At 42.7% G+C, this 19648-nt stretch overlaps 1 long non-coding RNA gene across 1 annotated transcript; it reads left to right on the top strand.

Moving 5' to 3' along the window:
- Nucleotides 1–11238: 11238 nt before the first annotated feature.
- LOC130265016 (uncharacterized) lies at nt 11239–19002 on the top strand. The gene is made up of 3 exons (XR_008842544.1): nt 11239–11334; nt 17482–17852; nt 18384–19002. It is a non-coding gene; the product is annotated as an uncharacterized LOC130265016 (long non-coding RNA).
- Nucleotides 19003–19648: the final 646 nt, after the last annotated feature.

Genomic DNA, 19648 nt, shown 5'->3' with positions numbered 1-19648 from the left:
TATAGGTTATTTAATGCCTCTTCTGCTGAAGCATAATCAGTTCCTACGTGATCCTTCAGCAGTATCTTTTTTAAGATAAGAGAACCACCAGCTCATGAGTGTGGGAAGACAGGTTGAAAGGATAGTCCAGAAGGCAATTTCACCTTTAATGATTACTGAGGAGTGGAAACATCTGTGCCTGCCCAATGAGTTTGGCTGTTTTTTATAAAAGAGTGTGTTAGCTGGCCACCAGTTGCAGTTTGAGATCCAGAGTCTGCTGGCTGTGCTGTGAGGAGGTAAAGGATATGGGGTTGTGCAAGGGAGAGATGAGGTAAAATGTTGTGTGAGGGACAGGGTTAGGTGGCCAGGTAGGGGACAGGTTGGGGTTAGCCAGGTAGCAGAGAGGAAAGGAGTCAGGGCTGTGTGAAGCTGCCTGTAAGAAAAGGAGTCAGTACTGTGTGAAGCTGCCTATGAGGGAAGGAGTCAGAGTTGTCAGAAAGAAGTACACTGGAAGAAGGCATGAAAAGTTTTCTAATAAAGGACTGGGGGAGATGCCAGTTGTGTCCACCTTGACATGACTGCAACACATAAAGAGTTTCCAGGATGAGACAAAGGGGTGTCTCTGTCATTTGCTGGTGTTATGCTCTAGATCTTACAAGGAAAGGAGGCTGATTGTATCCAAGAGATTCCTTCCACAGCAGGAAGTCAATAAAAGTGCCATGTCCAAAGACGCCTAGGCCGTGTTCTGGGGGAATGTGTACTTTTGTGTTGTTACACTGGTTCATGGGTGATGTGAGCTGTGTGAGAAAGATCAAAGGCAACACAAGCTGCTGAAACTTGTACGAGGCATGGGGCAGTCTCACTGCCTTAATAACTTATTTTTTGCATTATAGCCTCTATTGAGTGCAAGAGAACAAATAGCACCTCTCTTTGATTGTATTGATGTATGTCTTCAATTATTCCAGACAGTCCTACCCTAAAACACAAGGAGCTCCTCCACTGATGTTCTTTTAATATGCAGCATGACTAAAATTATTTCATTTATAGTTGCCACACAGTGTCTTGTTTGAAAGACAGGTGTCTGCTGAGGAAGGTAGAAGCCTCCTTTGGAATTGAAAATGTAAGCCTCTCTATCTCTAAATTATTATAGTTTTGAAATTAAGGGGCTCTCAGACAAAGATATGAGAATAGAAATAACAGGTTTTTACTAACATATATTAATTTTAAAAACTACAACTTAATAGAAAAATATAAAAAATAAAATGCAGTAGTGTAAAGACACTGACAGAGTCAAAGTACAACCTGACACCCTGCCAGTCAGGGTGTTGGTAGCAGTCCCATTAAATGGTGGCTGCATCCTCCTGGAGTGACAGATGTGGTTCTGTTAAAGCAGTGCTCCTGTAGAAGGGTGCAGTTTTCCTCTGAAGGTCCAGTGTAGATGAGTCTGGCCTTCCTCTGGGAATCCAGTGGAAAATCTCAGTTTTTATCTAGGTAGGAAAAGCTTGGCTCCTCCCCTGGGTGGAGCATCTCCCAATGGGATGATGTAATTTTATCAGTCATGAGGGGAACTCACTGGCCCATTAACAGAAGATATCTCCCTGGAGGAAGGATGGGTTGTGGAAAAGATAAAAATCACTGCCCCACCTGGTTTTAACAGAACGTGATAGAATACATACTTTTGGTTACACCTTGCATTGCAACCTAAGACATGTAGCTCGGAACTATTTTGAATGATTGAATATTTAGCTTTATTTAGCTTGGGAAACAAGACTGAAATCCTAGTCTTCAACACAAACTACAAACAAAGCGGTCTTGCTCTATGCTTACTTACATGATTACTTTGGTGCCTAAGTTCAACAGAACACTAAACAATTATTTCCATATAATGTTTTCTCATTTTCAAGTATTTCTGTACATTCAAATGGGAAAGAAAAACCACTACACTCACAGAGTAAATGAGCAGAATACAATATGTGTGGCACTGAAACAATGATCTTCACACATGAAATCTGAGAGATTCATGGTTGTTGTGCAGGACACCTGCAGGAAACCAGACCAAATGCAGTAGCTGGAATCACTGGAGAGCTACATAGGAATTTGGAGTGGGGAAAAAAAGTAAACAATGTGTATTATTCATCATTTGTCATTTGCAGTTGAGGAAATGGAATGCCTCCGACACATCTGAAGAAGTTCATGATTTATTTGAAGTAGTGAAAGAACTATAAAGCCAAATAGTAATATAACCTCCTGGGGATGTGTTGCTAGTCTCTTACATAGCATTAGAGCCATTATAAATAGTTGTACTAAGATAAAAATCCTGGCAAATATTTGGCATTAAATGCTTGAGATATGAAACTCTTCATTCTTTGAAGTCAAGAGATGCTAGTCTTGCCCAGCACCATAATACTAAGAATTTCTACCTTTATTTGAAATTAATTCCAATTCTCTTTCACCCTGCACCCATGCTGTTTTTACTGGAGGTGCCCCAGATCATGAGTAGTGTTAGCCACGGCACTTTGTGGACCTGTTGTTGCAGCATGAGAGCCCCTTTAATTCACAGTGGGCATTGTGAGGTTTGCTTTTGACCTGGGAGAATACTGCCATAATTCCCTTTCAGCACCTACTATGAAGAGAAGCATTCTATAGAAACTGGCCAGATGGAACAAAGTGCTCAATGGCTTAAAAAAAGAAGTTGTTACCTATATTCAGTAGTCATTGCGGAAATGTAATGATCCGATTGGAGCAGTTGTTTTCCAAATATTACCTATTAACCGAATTTCCGTGGGTAAGCCTATATAAGCAAACATGTACCTTCCTGAACTGAGAACAGAAAACACTCCTGAGAGGCAGCCTCACTCTAACAAATTGTAAGCACGCAGCCATTCATGCCTGGACTCGATCCTGTTCAACCCGGTTGAACACATTCGTGGCATGAACACTCACAGTATTCTTTCTCCTGCTGCATTGCAGGTTACTTGCTTTGCTTTGCAGACCAGGAATTCCATGTGTTAGAGCATGGATGGAAAAAAGTAGATGAGGGTTTAGAGAAAACTAAACCAAGAATTCACCTGTCATAGGTCTAAAGCCCAGAAAGCACATGCTCTCCAAGTATGCTTGCTATGTCTGTTTAAATAGCACTCAAGCCACTGAGAATAGCTGGGCTCAGACAAAAGCAGGTGTCACTGGAGAGGTAGTTTGAGGCTGTATGTTATGTAACTACTCCAAAATCCAGTCAAGAAACTGCACACAGCATGTAATATGGAATAGTGCTGTGAGGAGAACAAGAACCACATGTCAGTGTCACCAGGGTTAAACTCGGGTTTTGTGAGGGTTGTTTTTTGTCATCCTCTTGCAGTTTAAACACAAAGTTCCTTTGTCTTTTAAATGTTTCTTTCTCATACATACAAGCACATGTCATCATTAAATATTAGACCTTGCCATGGCACCTGTCATTATTTTTCTCCCTATACCAGATGATTTTAGCAGCTAGATTTAGGAAAGAGGGTGTACACGTCACCTGGCTTCAGACACAATGGTTCCAAATTCCTTCACAGTTCATGGTGCTGAGCTCCTACTCCAGCAGTTTGGCCATACAAATCACCAACCATTTGAGCAGAGTTCAAACATAGCTTGGCAATGCTGTTTATAGCCTAGAGTGAGCACAGCTGAAGCTCAGGCATGCCTGGTGAGTTATTCCTACGCATGCTGCAGGGCACACACATCTGTGCTTTGCCATATGTGCAGCCAACTAGCCCAAACAACAGCTAAAATGTTCCCTTTTACCCATTGCCACTGAAGTCTCTGCCACCTTTCAGAAGTGACTCAGAACCTACTAAAATCTGTTTTCTGTGAGAACAGTATAATGGCCTTGCTTGTCTAGTCTCACTTTTTTCTCTAATTTTTTCCCTTCCCAAATAATAGGTGCTTGCAATGCAGTATTATGACTTCCCAGGTGCACATCCTCTGTACACAGACTTTAACATGATTCATATGACGTTATGTTGTCCATTATATTCTTCTTTGTTTCTCAAGAGTTGAGGAATCTTTCATTATATGTTGCTGAAAGAAGGATAGCCCCTAGCCTTCCTGCCAAAAGAGTTAATGTTTCTGAATCGGTCCAAACCTCCCTTTTCTTGCCCAGCTGGTTTTTCTGCTGCTGTGCTGGAATTAGTAATTGTGATGCAGTTGCTTGCAGATTTCACTACCCTGGTCCCTTATGGGCTATACACCATATACACTGCCTTTCTGTGCATGCATGCTAAAGATTTCCTAGGACAGAAAAGCCCTAGAAGGTTTCTGCAGAGACTGAATGAAAACATAGATGAAAGTGTAAAAGCAGGATTGAAAGCACTCACTTAAACTTGTGGAAATAAAATTTACAGCTTTTCTGACCTTTTCCTATAGATATCTCAATGCCTTCATCAAGTTCACTGTGATTTAAAAATTAGAGCTTCCTTTAGGCTGTTACCTTGAAGTCCAGATGTGAGTGAATTTTCAGACTCAAATTTTCCACATACTTCCAAATTCTTAACCTACAGGCAACTGCAAGAAGGTTGGCTGCACTTGCCTATTCATTGATATCATGCAGGGACACTTTGTATGTCATGGCAGAGGGATGATGTAGTTTCCCCATTACTGCTTTGAAGTAGAGAATTTACTAACAATTTTTTGAGACCCTGCTTTTGGTATGTTTTATTCTAGTCTTTACTTTCCAGGATATTTTCTTATTTACTCTACTGAAATACTACCAACATAGAGGATACTGAAATGTTTCTCACTGCCTAAAATTTATACTTCTGCTGCAACATTAAATATTCTGCATCTATTCTTCACTTAGACTACAGACCTGTATCACACTTGCACAGCATCCCTTAGCAAGGGTAATGCAAATACGACTTTTGCCAACCAGTTTTGACTTTAGTTGAGAAGGTAGGACAGAATTTAGGAGTATAATTTTGGAGGAACAGCTCACATTGCTGCAGGCCCAGGGACAGGAGTGAGCATGTTTTCATGCTGTAGTCCATCTGCTTTGTGCTAGCAGGCAAAGAGTCTCCCCCAGCCTAAGATGTGGCTGCCCAGCCTGACTAGCAACACTGTTTTGCATTACTGGGCTACTCTGCTTCTGCAGCCCCACACTTCATCCTCTGTTTCTACTCAGCAATTTCCTTTCCAGATCCTTCCCATCTTCCTGCTGAAATTTTATCCAAGAGCTCTGCAGTGGGTTTAGTGCTGGTCAAATGCCAGGGCACCCACTAGAATTATGTTACTCTTTCCTGCTGTGAGATATGGATTAGGAGGAAGGCAAAACAGGCTCAAAACTTTAAAGGTTAAAAAGAAAACTTTATTAACAGATCTAAAGGAAAATAAAAAGAAATTAGAATAAACCTTCAGAAAATTTATCTTCTTTTTTTTCCCCACTGGCAGTGTAAAGAGATAAAACCTGGAACTTTCAGTAAGTTTATCACCTCTAGAATAGTCTTTCTTCAGTTCACTCAGGAAGAGGTGTCTCTCTTGCCATGCCATGGAGTCTTCTCCACAAGAAACAGTTCTCTCATGGCTTCAGTGTCACAGTGAATCGGGAAAGGAAAATCTGTTAGCAGTGTGAAAGTCCCTCCCGTGTCTTGCAGCTTTCCCACAGCTGCTTTCATGGGCCACATCAACTCACGGGGTACTATAAGGATGAGCTGTTCTAGTATGATAAACGTTATTTTATCCCTGTGGGCAAGTGAGCTTTTGCCTCTTCTTTTTCCTGGGGTGAAGTTCCTCAACTCTCTTGGTTCAAGCTTCTCATTGCATTACAGCTACTGCAACATCTGCTTTGCTATGAACACTTGGCTACCACAAACCAGTTAACACTTGTGCTTTTGCTCACATCTGTGACTAGAACGCAACATCCCCCCAGTGCATTCCATGAGTTACAGGGAAAAAAATAAAAGTCTGATGTATCAATTATATCTTCACCATAGCCTCACAAAAGAATTTCAGCCCAAGACGAAGGCATCTCCTCAATCCCCTCCATCTACAATCTGGCTCCTTCTTCACTGACCTCAGTGTCCCATGTTGTTTCCTCTACGTGTCTTCACCCTTTTCGTTTCCTGGTTAGGGAGAAAATTAGTGCTCGCAGATTTGTTCTCACGCTTTATCAACCGAAACAGTTTTTATAGAGTTCTGCAGGTTGGTCTCGTCCAGGCTCCGCAGTCGAGGAACTGCTGTGCCTCTCACTGCTGTGCCTCTCACTGCTGACCATGCGGTCCCCACCATCACTGTGCGAGTTGTGCTGGCTGCCCACGCCACCCCTGCGCCTCTCCTTCATGCAGGGCGCAGGGAAAACAGAAAAAACCTGCTGCCGCTGCTTTTGTCCCTCTGTCAGCAGCACAGCTGGCTCAAAGTGGCTAAGCAAGCGAAGTCCACTGGAGTCACACCGAGACAGCCGCACCGTGGCGCTGCTCCAGTCTCACCAGTGTCGCCGCACAGTCCCACTCATGGACTGGGCCAGCAGCAGCCGCTTCTGCCTCAGGTCGCTCCTGGCCCTGGGGCCACTCCCGGCGCTGGTCCTGGAGTAAACAAAGTTTATTTGGGAGCCATCCTCAGACAGCCAAGGCCGCGCGGCGCTGCTCCACCACGCTGATTTCAGCCAAGCCATCCTGGCTATGTGGCCGTCCCCAGTCTCAGGGCTGGCCCCAGCGCTGTCCGTGCTGTCTGGCCCACTCCTGGCGCTGGTCCAGCTGTGTGGCTGCTCACAGCGCTGGGACAGTCCCGGTGGCATGGCCTGGCGGCAGCAGGAACCTCAGTGAGCCACCGGCCTGGCCATGCAGGGCTGGCCTGCTTGGTGCCTGGCAGAGCCCAGCCCGGCCCAGCCCAGCCCGGCCGTACGGAGCCGGGTCAGCCAGTTACCTCTTCAAAGGCTGGAAACCAAGAGCCCCCCACGCGCTTGCCTGTGTTTTAAATGTGTTTTCATAGAGGCTAAACCACTTTTAAGTGGTTTAACCAGGTGTCAGCCTTAAAACCTAACTTGGTTAACCTGATTGGTTAACCAGGTGTCAATCTTCCAAACTAGGCAGCTGATTGGTTCCGCCAGGTCCCCACAGGGAACCACTTCCGCACATCATGGACTCCACCCCAACAAAACCCAAACCTACGTTAAACCGCAGCAAGCTTATATTTCTAGTACTCCAGTCATGTAATTATTGTGTCTACAGTGTCATTCATAGATTAGACAGCTGTGCTGCACATTCATCAGTGACCATCGAGCCTCAGGGCTGTTGGCTGTTTTGCCTAAGGCTGTGAACTCTGCTCCTGTTCCTAGGTGATTCTCAGGACTGAGGAAACCAGAGGTACATCCTGAACTCATTTCTGTATGCCATTAAAAGGCATACAGTAATGTTTATTAATGTTAATAATTTTCTGTAGTAGGTAGTGGGTTTACTTAGTTTTTTTTTAGTCTAATCTTATTTTCTCATAGGTGTAGAAGCACATATGGTTGACAATATCTCCACAAACAGCAGAAATGCAGATTCTTGAGACATCAAGGCAGGAAAACATTTCATGGATTCTTCAAATGGCTATGCTACTTAGTGATAAGAACTTTAACCTCAAATCTGTGACCCCAGTCCCACCACCCCTCTCCCCTCTGAATGTTTTAGAAGAATGAAGTTTGTGGGTTGGTGCTGCCTCTTGACCCTTCCTGCAACTTCATTACCAGAAAATAACACTGAATCACTCTTCTGGTGCCTCTTGCACATCCTGTATTTCTTTAAACTTCCCAATTCCCTTTCTTTCTCTTTCCACCTTCTCAGCATTGCACAAGCTATTTTGAGGTTGCACTCCCTGCTGCACACTGTCCTGCTGTTAGGCCACACTATACCCTGGGATTTCTCTTCTTGCCCATAGTCAGCAGTCTTTGCTGGAGCTCAGCTTTCTAACTGAGCACCAGCCTGAGCTGTAAAATTATGTAGCAACACAGGAAACTTTCCAAAATCAGGCATATTTTTAAACCCTTTGAATTTCATATGAGAATGAATCATAGAAAGAGTCATATTGTCCTCATGCTGAATAGGGAACTGCATTAAAATTGGGAAGGAAAATGACTTATAAAGCAACTTTATTTGTTTCATGTTAAGGCAGCCACTGCAAGCTTTTTCAACTCCCCCTCTATGTTTTTTTTTGCCTAATTTTGAGAAAAGGACACTATTCTTCTTCCCCCACTCCCTCCCAAGGAATCTTGTTCTGAGGTTGAATTAAACATTTTAATCCACTGTGAATCCTCCCTTACGAAAAACTGTTTTAGGCAGGTAACAAAAAACCATCTTCTCAGTGTCACCAACAAACTGACTGAATCCATAATTCACACAGCTCAGGGGAAAGGCGTGCTTTGAGTCCAGGAGTGGATAATTGATTTCTGCATTTGACTTTGGTGATCTTTGGAGGGAGAGGACATTTCAGTCAGCTACAGCTCCGTGACGTTGTCAAGTGCCCAGCCAGCCATGCTGGGGGTACAGGTGTGGTTGGCAGTGCTTGTTCACATCTCGATATTAAGCTCTGCCACAGCAGCCTCTAATTTCTGTGCCCAGGGGGAGATGAGGTATGAGTGTGGTTCTCTGTTCCTGAAGTGATGATCATTACTCAGCTCCCAGAGCAAATGTCCCAGGGTAGCTCATCTGAACCAGGCCTGCCATCTGAAGCCTGTGTTCAGTTACTAGGCTGCAGCCTGCTGCTTCACTTCCAAATTTTATTAATTTCAGTGTATATTGTCAGTTGGTTGTGCTTCTCAGTAGCTGGTAGGTTTTGTGCTACAGATGGGAAATGGGGACATACAAGGAGCTGTCTTCACATGAAAGCCTTGAGGAGCCTGAACCTGGGAGTGTTCCTTTGCACTTGTGTTTCGAAACCAAGTGCAGGTGGCAATTTAGAAGCATCTGTGTCTCTGTGCCCAGGGTTGTGTTCCAGGACTTTTCTCAGCAAAGGGAAACAAAGTGCCTGGAACTTGCACTGCTCAAGCAGCTCCTTAGTGCTGATATCCCCAACAAAGCAGGAAAGCATCCAGGCCTGGATTTGCATTTTAATGTTGACACAAAATATATCTCAATGCCAGCAAACAAGGAGGAGGAATGTGCTTGAGGTAATGCATTTGAGCATCCTAGGAGGGTGGGATTCCTCCAGCTAAAGGGAGACCTGGGCTCTCTGTTGCCAACAAGTTTGACATGCCTTGAAATGTCATTAACTTCACCAGCAGTAGTTATGTAAGTTGTGATTGTCCCATTGTTCCCAGCCCCTGGAGAAGGGATTTATTCCACCATCTCCAAGGCAGAATGAGGAGTGTTTCGAATGAGGAGTGCTTCAGGATGTTCCCTTTGCCCTTCACTCTCCATTTTTACTGGGACACTCATCTGAAAGGGGCCCTCAGCCACAGCAGCAGCTCTGGGGTGGCCACTGTCTCTCCTGGCTCTTGCTCAGTGGCAGCCCTGGAGAAGGAAATCAGCTGCTACCATGCTTACATTGCACTAAGATTTTAGGGTCTGTACAAAAAGCAGTTAAGTTTTGTAAAATTTTAGTGATTTTGTAAAGCACATATTTAACTGAGGTTATAAAACTTTTTCTCCTGGTTCTTGGGAGATAAGGGAGGGCAACATGGCCAGGGAATGACTCATTCCATCACCTCTGAGGAAGAAATAAGTCAAGTTGAACCTTTCCCTACAGGGCACTTCCCGTTCTTCTGAAGGACAATAAGCAAAGAGAAACCCAAAGAGCAGAAGGGAAGATGTAAGCCAAGATGAAGCAGAAAAAAAAAGAGGAGGAAAGCATAGAGACAGAAGGAAGGACTAACTGCCATAAAACAAAGGTGTGACTGTGAAAGGAAACCCACCCAGTGACAGGGAGTGAAATCTACGTGGATATGGGTTTGCTGCGAGGGCAAATCACTGAGTAGCTCTTCTGACAGCACCTTCTGCTGCACAGTGCTGTCCTCATGTTCAGTATTTCTTGTTCAGTGGATACTACAGGTGAAGGTAGAAAGGTAGACAATGGAAAATATGTGTGATTTCAGTTATTCAAGACAGAAAAACTCACACCATATTGTACCTTGTAATTCAAATGAGTCAAGCACACTTGGAGAAAAATACAGACATGCTTTTCAGTATCTCTTTCTCTCTATCACTGCCTCATAGTTGGATGATTTGGGTAACAAAGCACAAGATATAGTGCTAAAATCACTGTAATTTTTTGACACTAAATCCCTGGTACCTACAAAATCAGTAACTTTTATAAGAAACATGGAATCTTGCATAGGGTTTGGGTTTTTTCACATTCTACTGTTTTGTTGCTTTTTTATAATAAAAGTGTACCCATCAAATATTGCTTATACTTCTCCCCCTCTATAAAACTTTTACCTTCACAGCTTTTTCCTGGCATTTCCTCACCTTTGGCTTTTCTGTTTCTATAGCAGCTCTGGAAGACCTTCCCCCTCCTTTCAGAAAGGAGAGGCAAGGTTCCTATCAGGTCTTCTGAGGCCCCACAATGTCCTACACTTCCCCTCTGCTGTCAAGGAGAGTTACATGAGAATTACTTCCAGAGGAGTGGGCCAGATAAAGAGCTTGGGAGTTTTGTATAGGCCATGCACTATCTAAAAATCTAGGTGTCACTCATGGGCAGGCTGTTTCAGAGTCAAAACAGGACCTGTTTGTTCAATCAGTGGGAAGGGTAACAGCTCCAAATTTCCTACACTGGCTAAGCAGCAGTTAGGAGTCAATTGGCAGAAGATATTAAGCCAGATATCCTCTTCTCTAGCTGCTCCTCCCCAGTGCCTGAATCAGAACTGTACCCTGGCTGTTCTACATCCCCTCAGGACACAGAGTGTAGTGACCTCCTTTGTGCTGGGGTGCGCAGGTCTTCTACCCTCTGCCACTGTCTCCTTGCTAGAGCTCAGAGGGTTTCTACAGAAAATGGCCTTTGGTCTAGGTATCCCACCAGGCAGGTTACAAGGTTACAAAATCACATTTTCTTGATTATTAGCGGTTTTAGTAGATTGATTTTTTGTTTGGTTTGTTGATTGGTTTGATTCGGGTTTGTTTTTTTTGGCTGGTTTTTGATTGGCTAGGGCTTTTTCCCTTCTTTGGTGTGTTATGGTGTTGTTTGCTGTTTGTTTTTTTTTGAGGGGGGGGGAGGGGTTTGTTGCCAGCCCCCAGCTTCAAGAAACTCATAATTTTGACTAATAAGAGGAAAACTTTTAAAGTGTTGGGTAAAGGATCTCCCTATTTAGAAGACTCAATTGGGAGGAGTGGACCTGCAGGATCTGCAGGGATGTGACTGAATTGCCTTCAGGCTGAAAAGGAAGCTGCACACACAGTTCACATTTCCTAGGTAAGCATTCTGCCATTAGGCTAAAAGCTGACTATTTATTTACCAACACTGTAGTTTTGTTTCACATTTTATTGATGGCACAAGTAAATATGTATAGTTTTTTCTCTTAAGAATGTGCGAAGGAATTGGAAATGTTAGAGGTATTGGTAAAATGCATGTGACTGATTATTCTCATTTTTAAAACACGCAACTTGAAAATACTTGGTCTGGGAATAAAAAATTCTATTTGACTTTGGTGACCAATCACACAGGGCAGCTATTGAGCAAGCACTACTTGTGGCACAGCATTCACAAGTAAGTACACAGTCTGCAAGATGTTCCCATGCATTATTCAGTGAATAATTCTAAATAATGAAAACACTGAAATCTGTGTGCAGATGTAATATGGGGGACCAAATTAAATGTGTTATTTAATAGAAGAAGCTGACCCAGCTCTAGTGGAGACCAGCACCAGCTGTTCAGAGACCTGTGGGTCTACGTAACGTGAATTTATTGTGCACTAGCAACAGTAATCCAAGTCCAGCAATCACTAGTGGATGGTAGGTGTCATTCACAGGGATGAAGCAGCTTCCAGAATACACAAGCTTCACCCACAGTCTAGCTTCACTGTAGAGTCACATTGTGAGTGATTTCCATTATTCCAGGTCGGGTCCTCGGGAGCTGCCTGCAGTCAGCTGGGAACCTGTTGGCATGGCACCCGCCTGGTGTGTGCAGCGCACGGTGACCCTGCTGGAGCTGCTGGGCTCTGGGCACTCAGACTCCAGCCTCTGCCCCCCCTCACACTACCTGTGTGTGCAAACCAGCTTTGGGTTAACAGCAACACACAGTTTCTAACCTAAATTGATTATTACAGACAGTTATAGGTGCTTACATGTGTGGGGATATTGCAGCTCTGCATGCATTGGTGGTTTTACTCTGGGCTGTAACACATATTCAAATACTGAAGACCAATAACTCTTTCATCCCTTAAGGCACCACTCAAAGTAATCATATGAATAAAACCCTTGAGCTGTTGAGGCAAAAATAACTCATGACCAGCACCTTCTTGGAATTTTATTTGCCGTATTATGATTTAGAGGAGAGGAGCTAAAGCTCACAGCTGTTGTAGCAAATTTCCCTGTTGTTTTCAAAACAATCCTACTGGGTGCAAGGCAAAACTTCAGGAAAGTTACTGAAGGGCATTGGGCAATAACAGCAGATTTAGATGTAAACAAGAAAAAACTAGATTCTGGTAAGATGTTTGCCAAGCCATTACTTGTCATAAAGATAAACATAGGTAAGTGAATTACAAAGGTTAGTGAAGTAAAAAGCTTCATGTATTTTTATTGATTTTTGATGCATTTTTAATTTTATCCATGCAGGTAGTATATTTGTGGCTTGCAATTAAGACCTAGAAGTGGAAAAAAGAACAATTACAAGAAATTGAATCAGTAATTTGTCTGAAAATAAGACAAAAGCAACAGTATGGAGAGAAAGGAAGGAACTTGCGAAAGATCTACTTACTGCTTTATTTTCAACATTCAGCTCCTCAGCTTTAATAGTGCTTAAAATAACAGTCACAAGTCTGGGCTCTAAAGGAAAACACACAATGTTTTCTGGTGATTGAGAGATTTTTCTAAAGGCACCACAGGCAAGGAACGTCTGGGGGGTTCAGCAGGTTTGAAATGTTGTACAAGAACTCAGAGTGAAATTGATCTAAAACATGCAGTAAATGAATTTACAAGTCTTATTGACTACCCTGCTGAGTTGCTGCTTCCAAAAAGCTCTGAACTGCAAGTCTGTAATAAAGGTTTTCCTTTCAGATATTCAGCCTGCACAATCCTGGCACTCAGCATTGATACAGGCTTTTTTTTTTTGGTTTTTTTTTGTGGAGGGGGAAATGCAATAAGCAAGTTGATGCAGTTTTTCTTTTCTCAGGTTTTGGTGATCTGAAATTGTAAGTATTTTGAAGTATCCTGATTATTTTTATGAAAGTCCTTGAACTTTTGGGATGATGTAGCATGAAGCACACTTTATTTTACTTTGGTTGTTACAGAGCTCCAAAAAACTGTGTGGCTGCATAGCTGTTAGGTTTTATTCAAAACACTTCAGAAATCTGGATCAGATTGTGTTTTTACTAGAACCACAGAGTTGGATGGGAAAAGCTGGATGATTTGTTTCCCTTCCCTCCAACCTCCAACTTTTTCCTGCTGTGAGAAAGTATGTTTGTTATCTGAATGTGTGTTGTTGCAGGCTACAGTGCCATGCAGTCACCACGGGATCTTCTATACCCATGCCTGCAAAAAGCATGTCAAAATGAAGAATTGTGTGCCTAGTGGTTTGGTGAAGAAGCCATGTCTGTAAATTGTATTTTGATTTGCATTATAGAGTAGATGTGACCTTCACTTGAGGTTTGGTACTGAACTTGTTCTGGTCAGTAATGCCTTATTTGAGAAGCTATAGCTGAAGGAAGGGAGTTTGGATTTTTATGGAGGGAGAAAGGTGTCTGAGGGGAAGAGCTTGGGTTTTTGGAAAAACCTGTGCTACTGTCTTTAACTGTAGGGCTTTAAGACTGTTGTTGTCCCAAGAGGCTGAGCCAGAGCTCCCATGGCCTGTTCTGGAAAATTCTCAGCTGCTCTGTCACTAAAAATGTGGACAGCATGGATGTCTCTTAGAAAACATGGTATCCTGAGCAGCTCTGGCAGTTGTCCTTGCTTGGAGAAATTCAGATTGGGATTGAAGCGAAATAAAACAGCAAACTCTGAGGAAGCCACAGAAATAGAGAAAGGATGCGTGAGTCTTCTAGAAAAGTGCAAAAAAATATCCCATACCCCTACCCTTAAAATTTGTTTCCTAACCAAAACAGTTCCTTTGCAAACTCTTTCCATGGGGGAGATGAATAATTTTAAGAAGAATAATAAAATTTAAAGTTATTCCAGTTTATTTAGAAGAATTTACAAAGGTATTGTCTATCCTTTCTTTGTACTTTCAAAATGGAGAAAGACTGGCAGAGTTCAAGGCTTAGCAGAATTTTACCAGCATTTTATCTTGTTGAAGGACAGCTATTACTGAAACTATGAAAGTCATTCTATCAGAGTTAACAACAGAAATATGAGACTAGGTATGGAACCTTTAATATCAACCCTCCAAAATTCTACTTTCATTTTCAAAAACATGTTTTTTAACCAGAAACACATCAAAACAAGGTGTAAAAGGACCACAGAAATGTCTGTTTTCTAATAGGCAAAAGTAGTGAAGAAAATCTCTTGCTTTTGTAACTCTTCTATCTTCTAGTTCAAAATAGCTATGATATTTTGGGAAGAAGGGAAGACGAGTAAATTTTAAAACAATGCAGTATTTCATTGTGGGGTTTTTAAACTGAAGCAATCAACACTTTTTTTCCTTTATTTTTTCTTAGCAACATCCTTTTCCTCACCAGGAAGTTACCACTGTCAAATTTGGAACAGGCTAGCCTCTTTCCCATGGGTATTCCTTCAGTGCATCTCTAGCTTTGATGATACCTGTGATGACTTTGACTAATTTCATAAAGATAGGATAAAGCAAGCAGAGTGTTTGAAAAACCTGAGAGCTCTAACCAGGTTTGCTATGATCCTCACTGTTCACCCAAGGCTTTCATGGTGAGTTTCATGTTGCTGAGGCGTCCTGCTGGCTACACCCAAGTCAAGCTGCTGTCAGACTGCTGTGCCCCTATGTGGCTGCAGGAGCAGCTGGTCTCAGCGCTGATGGCCACAGTAATATCCCTGCAGTGCTGGCACACTTCCAAGGCAAGATCTTTCACTCACCACAATCCAGGCTTCAGTTTGAAGAGGGAACTCTGCAAAGCTGTTATTGAAGAGTACTAGTTTCCAAAGATTTGTTATCAGTGGTGTGGGAACAGCATCTTGAGCATTTAGATGAAGATTAGAAAAATATTTCCTTCCAGTGAAAGAAGAATAGTATGCCAAGAACGTGTATGAAGCCCATAATTTGGTATTTTTCAGCTCCAAACGGTAAGGAACAGCCCTGCTTAGTCAGAGAAGCATGTAACTGCTCTAAGTGATTTAGCTTAATCTCTGCATTTTGAAGTCTGTATTGTGTTTATGAGATACCTAGGAGCATGCTGGTGTTAACATAATTCTGTATGTGAATAGATTGTGAAGGTGTGTGGGCTGATGCAAGCAAGCCTTGTTTTGAATGCTATTCCAGACCCTTGCATGGTGGCTCACTTGATGGGGAAAGGCTGGCAGCACATATCTTCAGATTTTTTTTAGCCAGAAAGAGGCAGCTTTCTATCAGCAGCTTTCTATTCCTTCTCCCCTATGGCTGGACTGGGCCTCCTGTGTTACTGGTGGCTCACCTTCATGAATGTTTGAAACTGGGGAATTGGATACAGTCTCATACTGTGCAGGGCAGGGGGAAGGGGCAACAGAGAGGGAACAAAAAGAGAAATTAAATCTCCCCTGGCGCCAGGGTAAATCTCTGCCTGGAATACTGTCCAGTACAAAGCTCTTCTGGAGCAATTTTGGGCATGCAGATAGACCACATCAGCTGTTTCTGGATTACAAGCTGTGAGCATGCTCTTGCCTGCGGACTATGTGAAGCAACTCCTTCCCTGAGCTGGGAGAGAGATTTGTGTGCATGTTTGCTCTGGAGTAAGAGCATCCCCCTGGGTGGCTACGCAGAGCAGCTGACAGCATCTTGTTTATTCTCATCTTAGCTTAGCCTGGGATAAGCTGTTCGTGAGCTGTGTGTGCGAAGATATTAAGAAGAAAACATCTTGTTTAGGAATTAAATATCAGCTTTCTTTTTCAGGAGGAGAGAGGATTTCCTGTTTCGCATTCAGTTAAAGTTATTGATACTAACAATGCAAAATCAGTGGCTCTACAGCAGCATCTCAGACAATGGAGCAGGGCCTTTGGCATCACATGATATGATTAATATGAAATGTTGCAGTACATCACTACAGTGTGATACACTTTTTCTCAATGGATGCCAAAAGTCAGTATCAGCATATTGGGAAAAAATTCATTATTCCAGACACAAAGTCGTCTGCTACAAACCACAATATACCATCATTCAAATAAGCCATTTACAATAAAGAAAATATCCAGAGGAAAAAAAAAGTATTTTTTTTCTGCAATTTTTAAAACATATTTTATATAATGACAAACATTTTAATTGTTAACAGGAAGATATTTTGAAAATTGAGTTTTATGGGATACAGGGATATTCTATTGTAATATGAACACAACTATTCTGCAATTATGATAGCAGCAGGGGGTCTAGTCAGCCTTTTTCTAGCAACCTTTTTCTTGTGGTGCATGGTTTTTTCAGTTTTTCGTGCTGAAAACTAATCAATGAAGTAAAGTTACTGTCTAAATTTTCCTGTAAATTTTTGCTTTCAGAATTTTCTTATTAGAGTATTAGCCCCTTGAATTTTGTATTTTAGCTTATTTCAGAAAGTAGTTTTTGTTAATTTTTCTTTTCTATGTCATTATCTTTCATTCTGTATACTGTACCAGAGGAATACATTTTCCTGTAGTATTTTCAGTGGCACAAGGAATGGAAACCACAGGACACTTCATGCTGTTTTTGTGTTCTGTGCACAGGCAGGTAAGATGATAATATGCCTTTCAGTGGTTAATTGCAGGTTAAGTAATTTTTATCTGACTAAAACCCAATCTATTCCATGAAGATAACCATTGTATAACAGAAGAAGATGGTATGAGCAGAGAAAACAAGTGCTAAACAAGTAAACCTTGAATGCATAAATCTCATTACAGGATTCCTTTTGTGCCAGATCTGCTTTATTACTCTCTGCTCTTCATTGCTGGAGTTCACACTGACCCAGCTATCCCATAATTATGAAAAACAGGACATGCACAACAATAACTACAAAGGCTCAGAGAGGAAGTTGCAGCATTATGACTGTTTGCCATTTATACAAAGACTTGCTGCAAGATGACAGATGTATGGCTTGGGAAATGCTGGTGCTGCTGTGGGACTCAGAAGAGCTCATCCAGCGCATCATATGTCCAGATTCCAGACTTGAAACAACGTCTAGAGGAAATGTAACAGTCTGTGATGTTCAGAGGAGAGCAGACAGCCCAGAAGCCTTCCTCCTTTTACAGTGTGTGACAATTTGCTCTTTGATTTTTTTCCTGTTAGGTTTCTCAACAAATCAAAGCAAGGAAGAAGCAATGAAGCTGTGCTGGGAATAGTGCTGATGCTGACATGTTTTGCAACAGCAATCCCTTGTAAATGAAGGTCCCACTTGACACCTCAGGCAACAGGGCAGGAGGCATGCTGCTACATACATTCATGCACCTGTATTTAATGCACCAAGCCTGTCACACAAGCCCCCTCACCTGGGTGTCAACTAGCCCTGACCAGCATGCAGCAGATAAATCCTCAGGGAGATGGGCTTCTTGCCTGCCTGTGCTGTCTTGTTCAGCAAAGAGGCAGACAGCACATGCCCACCACCACCATCTGGAAGGAGATACTTTTCCTAGAGGGGAGCCCTGACCCTCCAGTCCAAGGTATGACGTGTGTGTGTGACTGTCTGAGTATATACAGGTGCCATGAGATACAACCCTTTCCAGCCTGGCTTTCTTGGGTGATGAAGTGTCACTGAAGGAGCAGGCATGGGTCCCAGCAGGCATCAGGCAATGCCTGTGCCTCTGGGGCACTCAGGTTAAACATCAGTCCATGTCTGCATAGACATTGTCTCAGACCAATGCATATAAGCCTCTGCAGTGGTTTTGTTCCTGGGTGCCTATCTTGTCCAAAGCCCCTGTGGCAGGTGTTGCAGTGTGACACTGTCATGAGACCCTTTCTGCCAGTACCAACAGCTCAGGTACTCTGCCATGAGTACAGCCACCACCAGAGGTGCAGCCGATGGCAAACCCCAGGGTAGCTCCCACCTGAGGGCTCATGGAGCTAGAAACATGGCTGGGGTTTGCAGGCAGGTGGGGAGAGCCCCAGTGCTGCACGTGGGGCTGTTACAAGATGGTGCAGGTGGGACTTCCCTGTATTGCCTTGCTCACAGTGTCCATCATCCAGTCCTGCAGGGCTCTCCCTTGTCTCTCACAGATCGCTGCTTGGAGGATACAAGAATACCGTCAAGGAAATTATAGTGTGCAGAAGGTGGCCCTAAGTAGACTGATCCTGGACTCATTTTTATAGTATCTCTAAGTTTCCAGATGCCGATTTTCCTTGTCTTTACCTTTTCTTTGCCCTTGTGAGGAGCTCCATCCCTCTCTCTTTCTGCTCTGCTCTGAGCCAGCAGGATTAACTAACACTGGACGAATGAGAAAAGCCAGCTGTGGTGAGATCCTAATCTCACCCTTTCCAGGGGCTAGTTCATTCCCAGTGGACTCATAAATTTTTGGAAACCTAACTTTCCAGCTGAGTGTGGCTAAACATCAGTGGTAGATATTCTTCTGTTATTGTTGGGAGGGGGAGGTTTCTGTTGTGATTTTGTTTTGGTTTGGGTTTTTTTGGGTTTTAAAATATATATATGAAATATAAATCTGAGGTGACAAAGGGGCTGGGTATAGTTTTGTTTATATTTTTTAAATTTGTGTGTATTTTTAAAATTCCTGTTGCATAAAAGAAAAATATTTTTCTCTAAATCTGGTATGTGCTGAATGGTTTTTGTGAGATTGCTTATGAACTTTGATTATACAATAAAAATACAAATTCCAAGTCATGGTAATAGCCATCAGTTTGGTGACAAAATCTGCTTGGCTGGGAGATGTGGGGAGAAATGGAATGCATGTTAATGTAGTGAAGGATGAGGTGGGGGAGGTGTGTGTGATAAAAGGCTGCAAATGGGAATGAAAGGAGTGTAAAAATGCAGTCAGTAATCTAGGCTTCCTCTTGCTATTTTTGTGAAGACATTCTTTGTCCAAATTAGGAATGAACAATTACAGTGAGCTGGGTGGGAGCTGCTGGAGGTGTAGGAATCATTGCTGGCACTGAAAGGGATAGCAGGATCTCAGAGAAAGGACCAGACGAAGTTGTGGTTGGAACCAACTGATGTGTTGTACGATTTGCTGTTGCATCTCACTCAGAGGGAACAAATGTTTCTTCAAGGTTGTTGGCTGTGACAAAACAAAGTCCTAAGACCTTCTGCTGAGCATAAAATAGCTACAAATATAACAGGCCTGTGGGAAAAAAACATGCAACCCTAGCTTAGTGGTGTCATTAGAATGAAATATCTTTTGGATGTCAGAGGGTGCAACACTGCAAAGATCCCATGTGGAAAGGAGTACCTTAGTCTGGACTCCTCTGTTTAGTCAGGAGGATGGGATGTCAAATGGGATTTGGGCAG

This window comes from Oenanthe melanoleuca, chromosome Z (genome assembly GCF_029582105.1).
Source record: "Oenanthe melanoleuca isolate GR-GAL-2019-014 chromosome Z, OMel1.0, whole genome shotgun sequence".
NCBI classification, from domain to species: domain Eukaryota; kingdom Metazoa; phylum Chordata; class Aves; order Passeriformes; family Muscicapidae; genus Oenanthe; species Oenanthe melanoleuca.
This window is presented reverse-complemented; position numbering and strand designations above follow the sequence as displayed.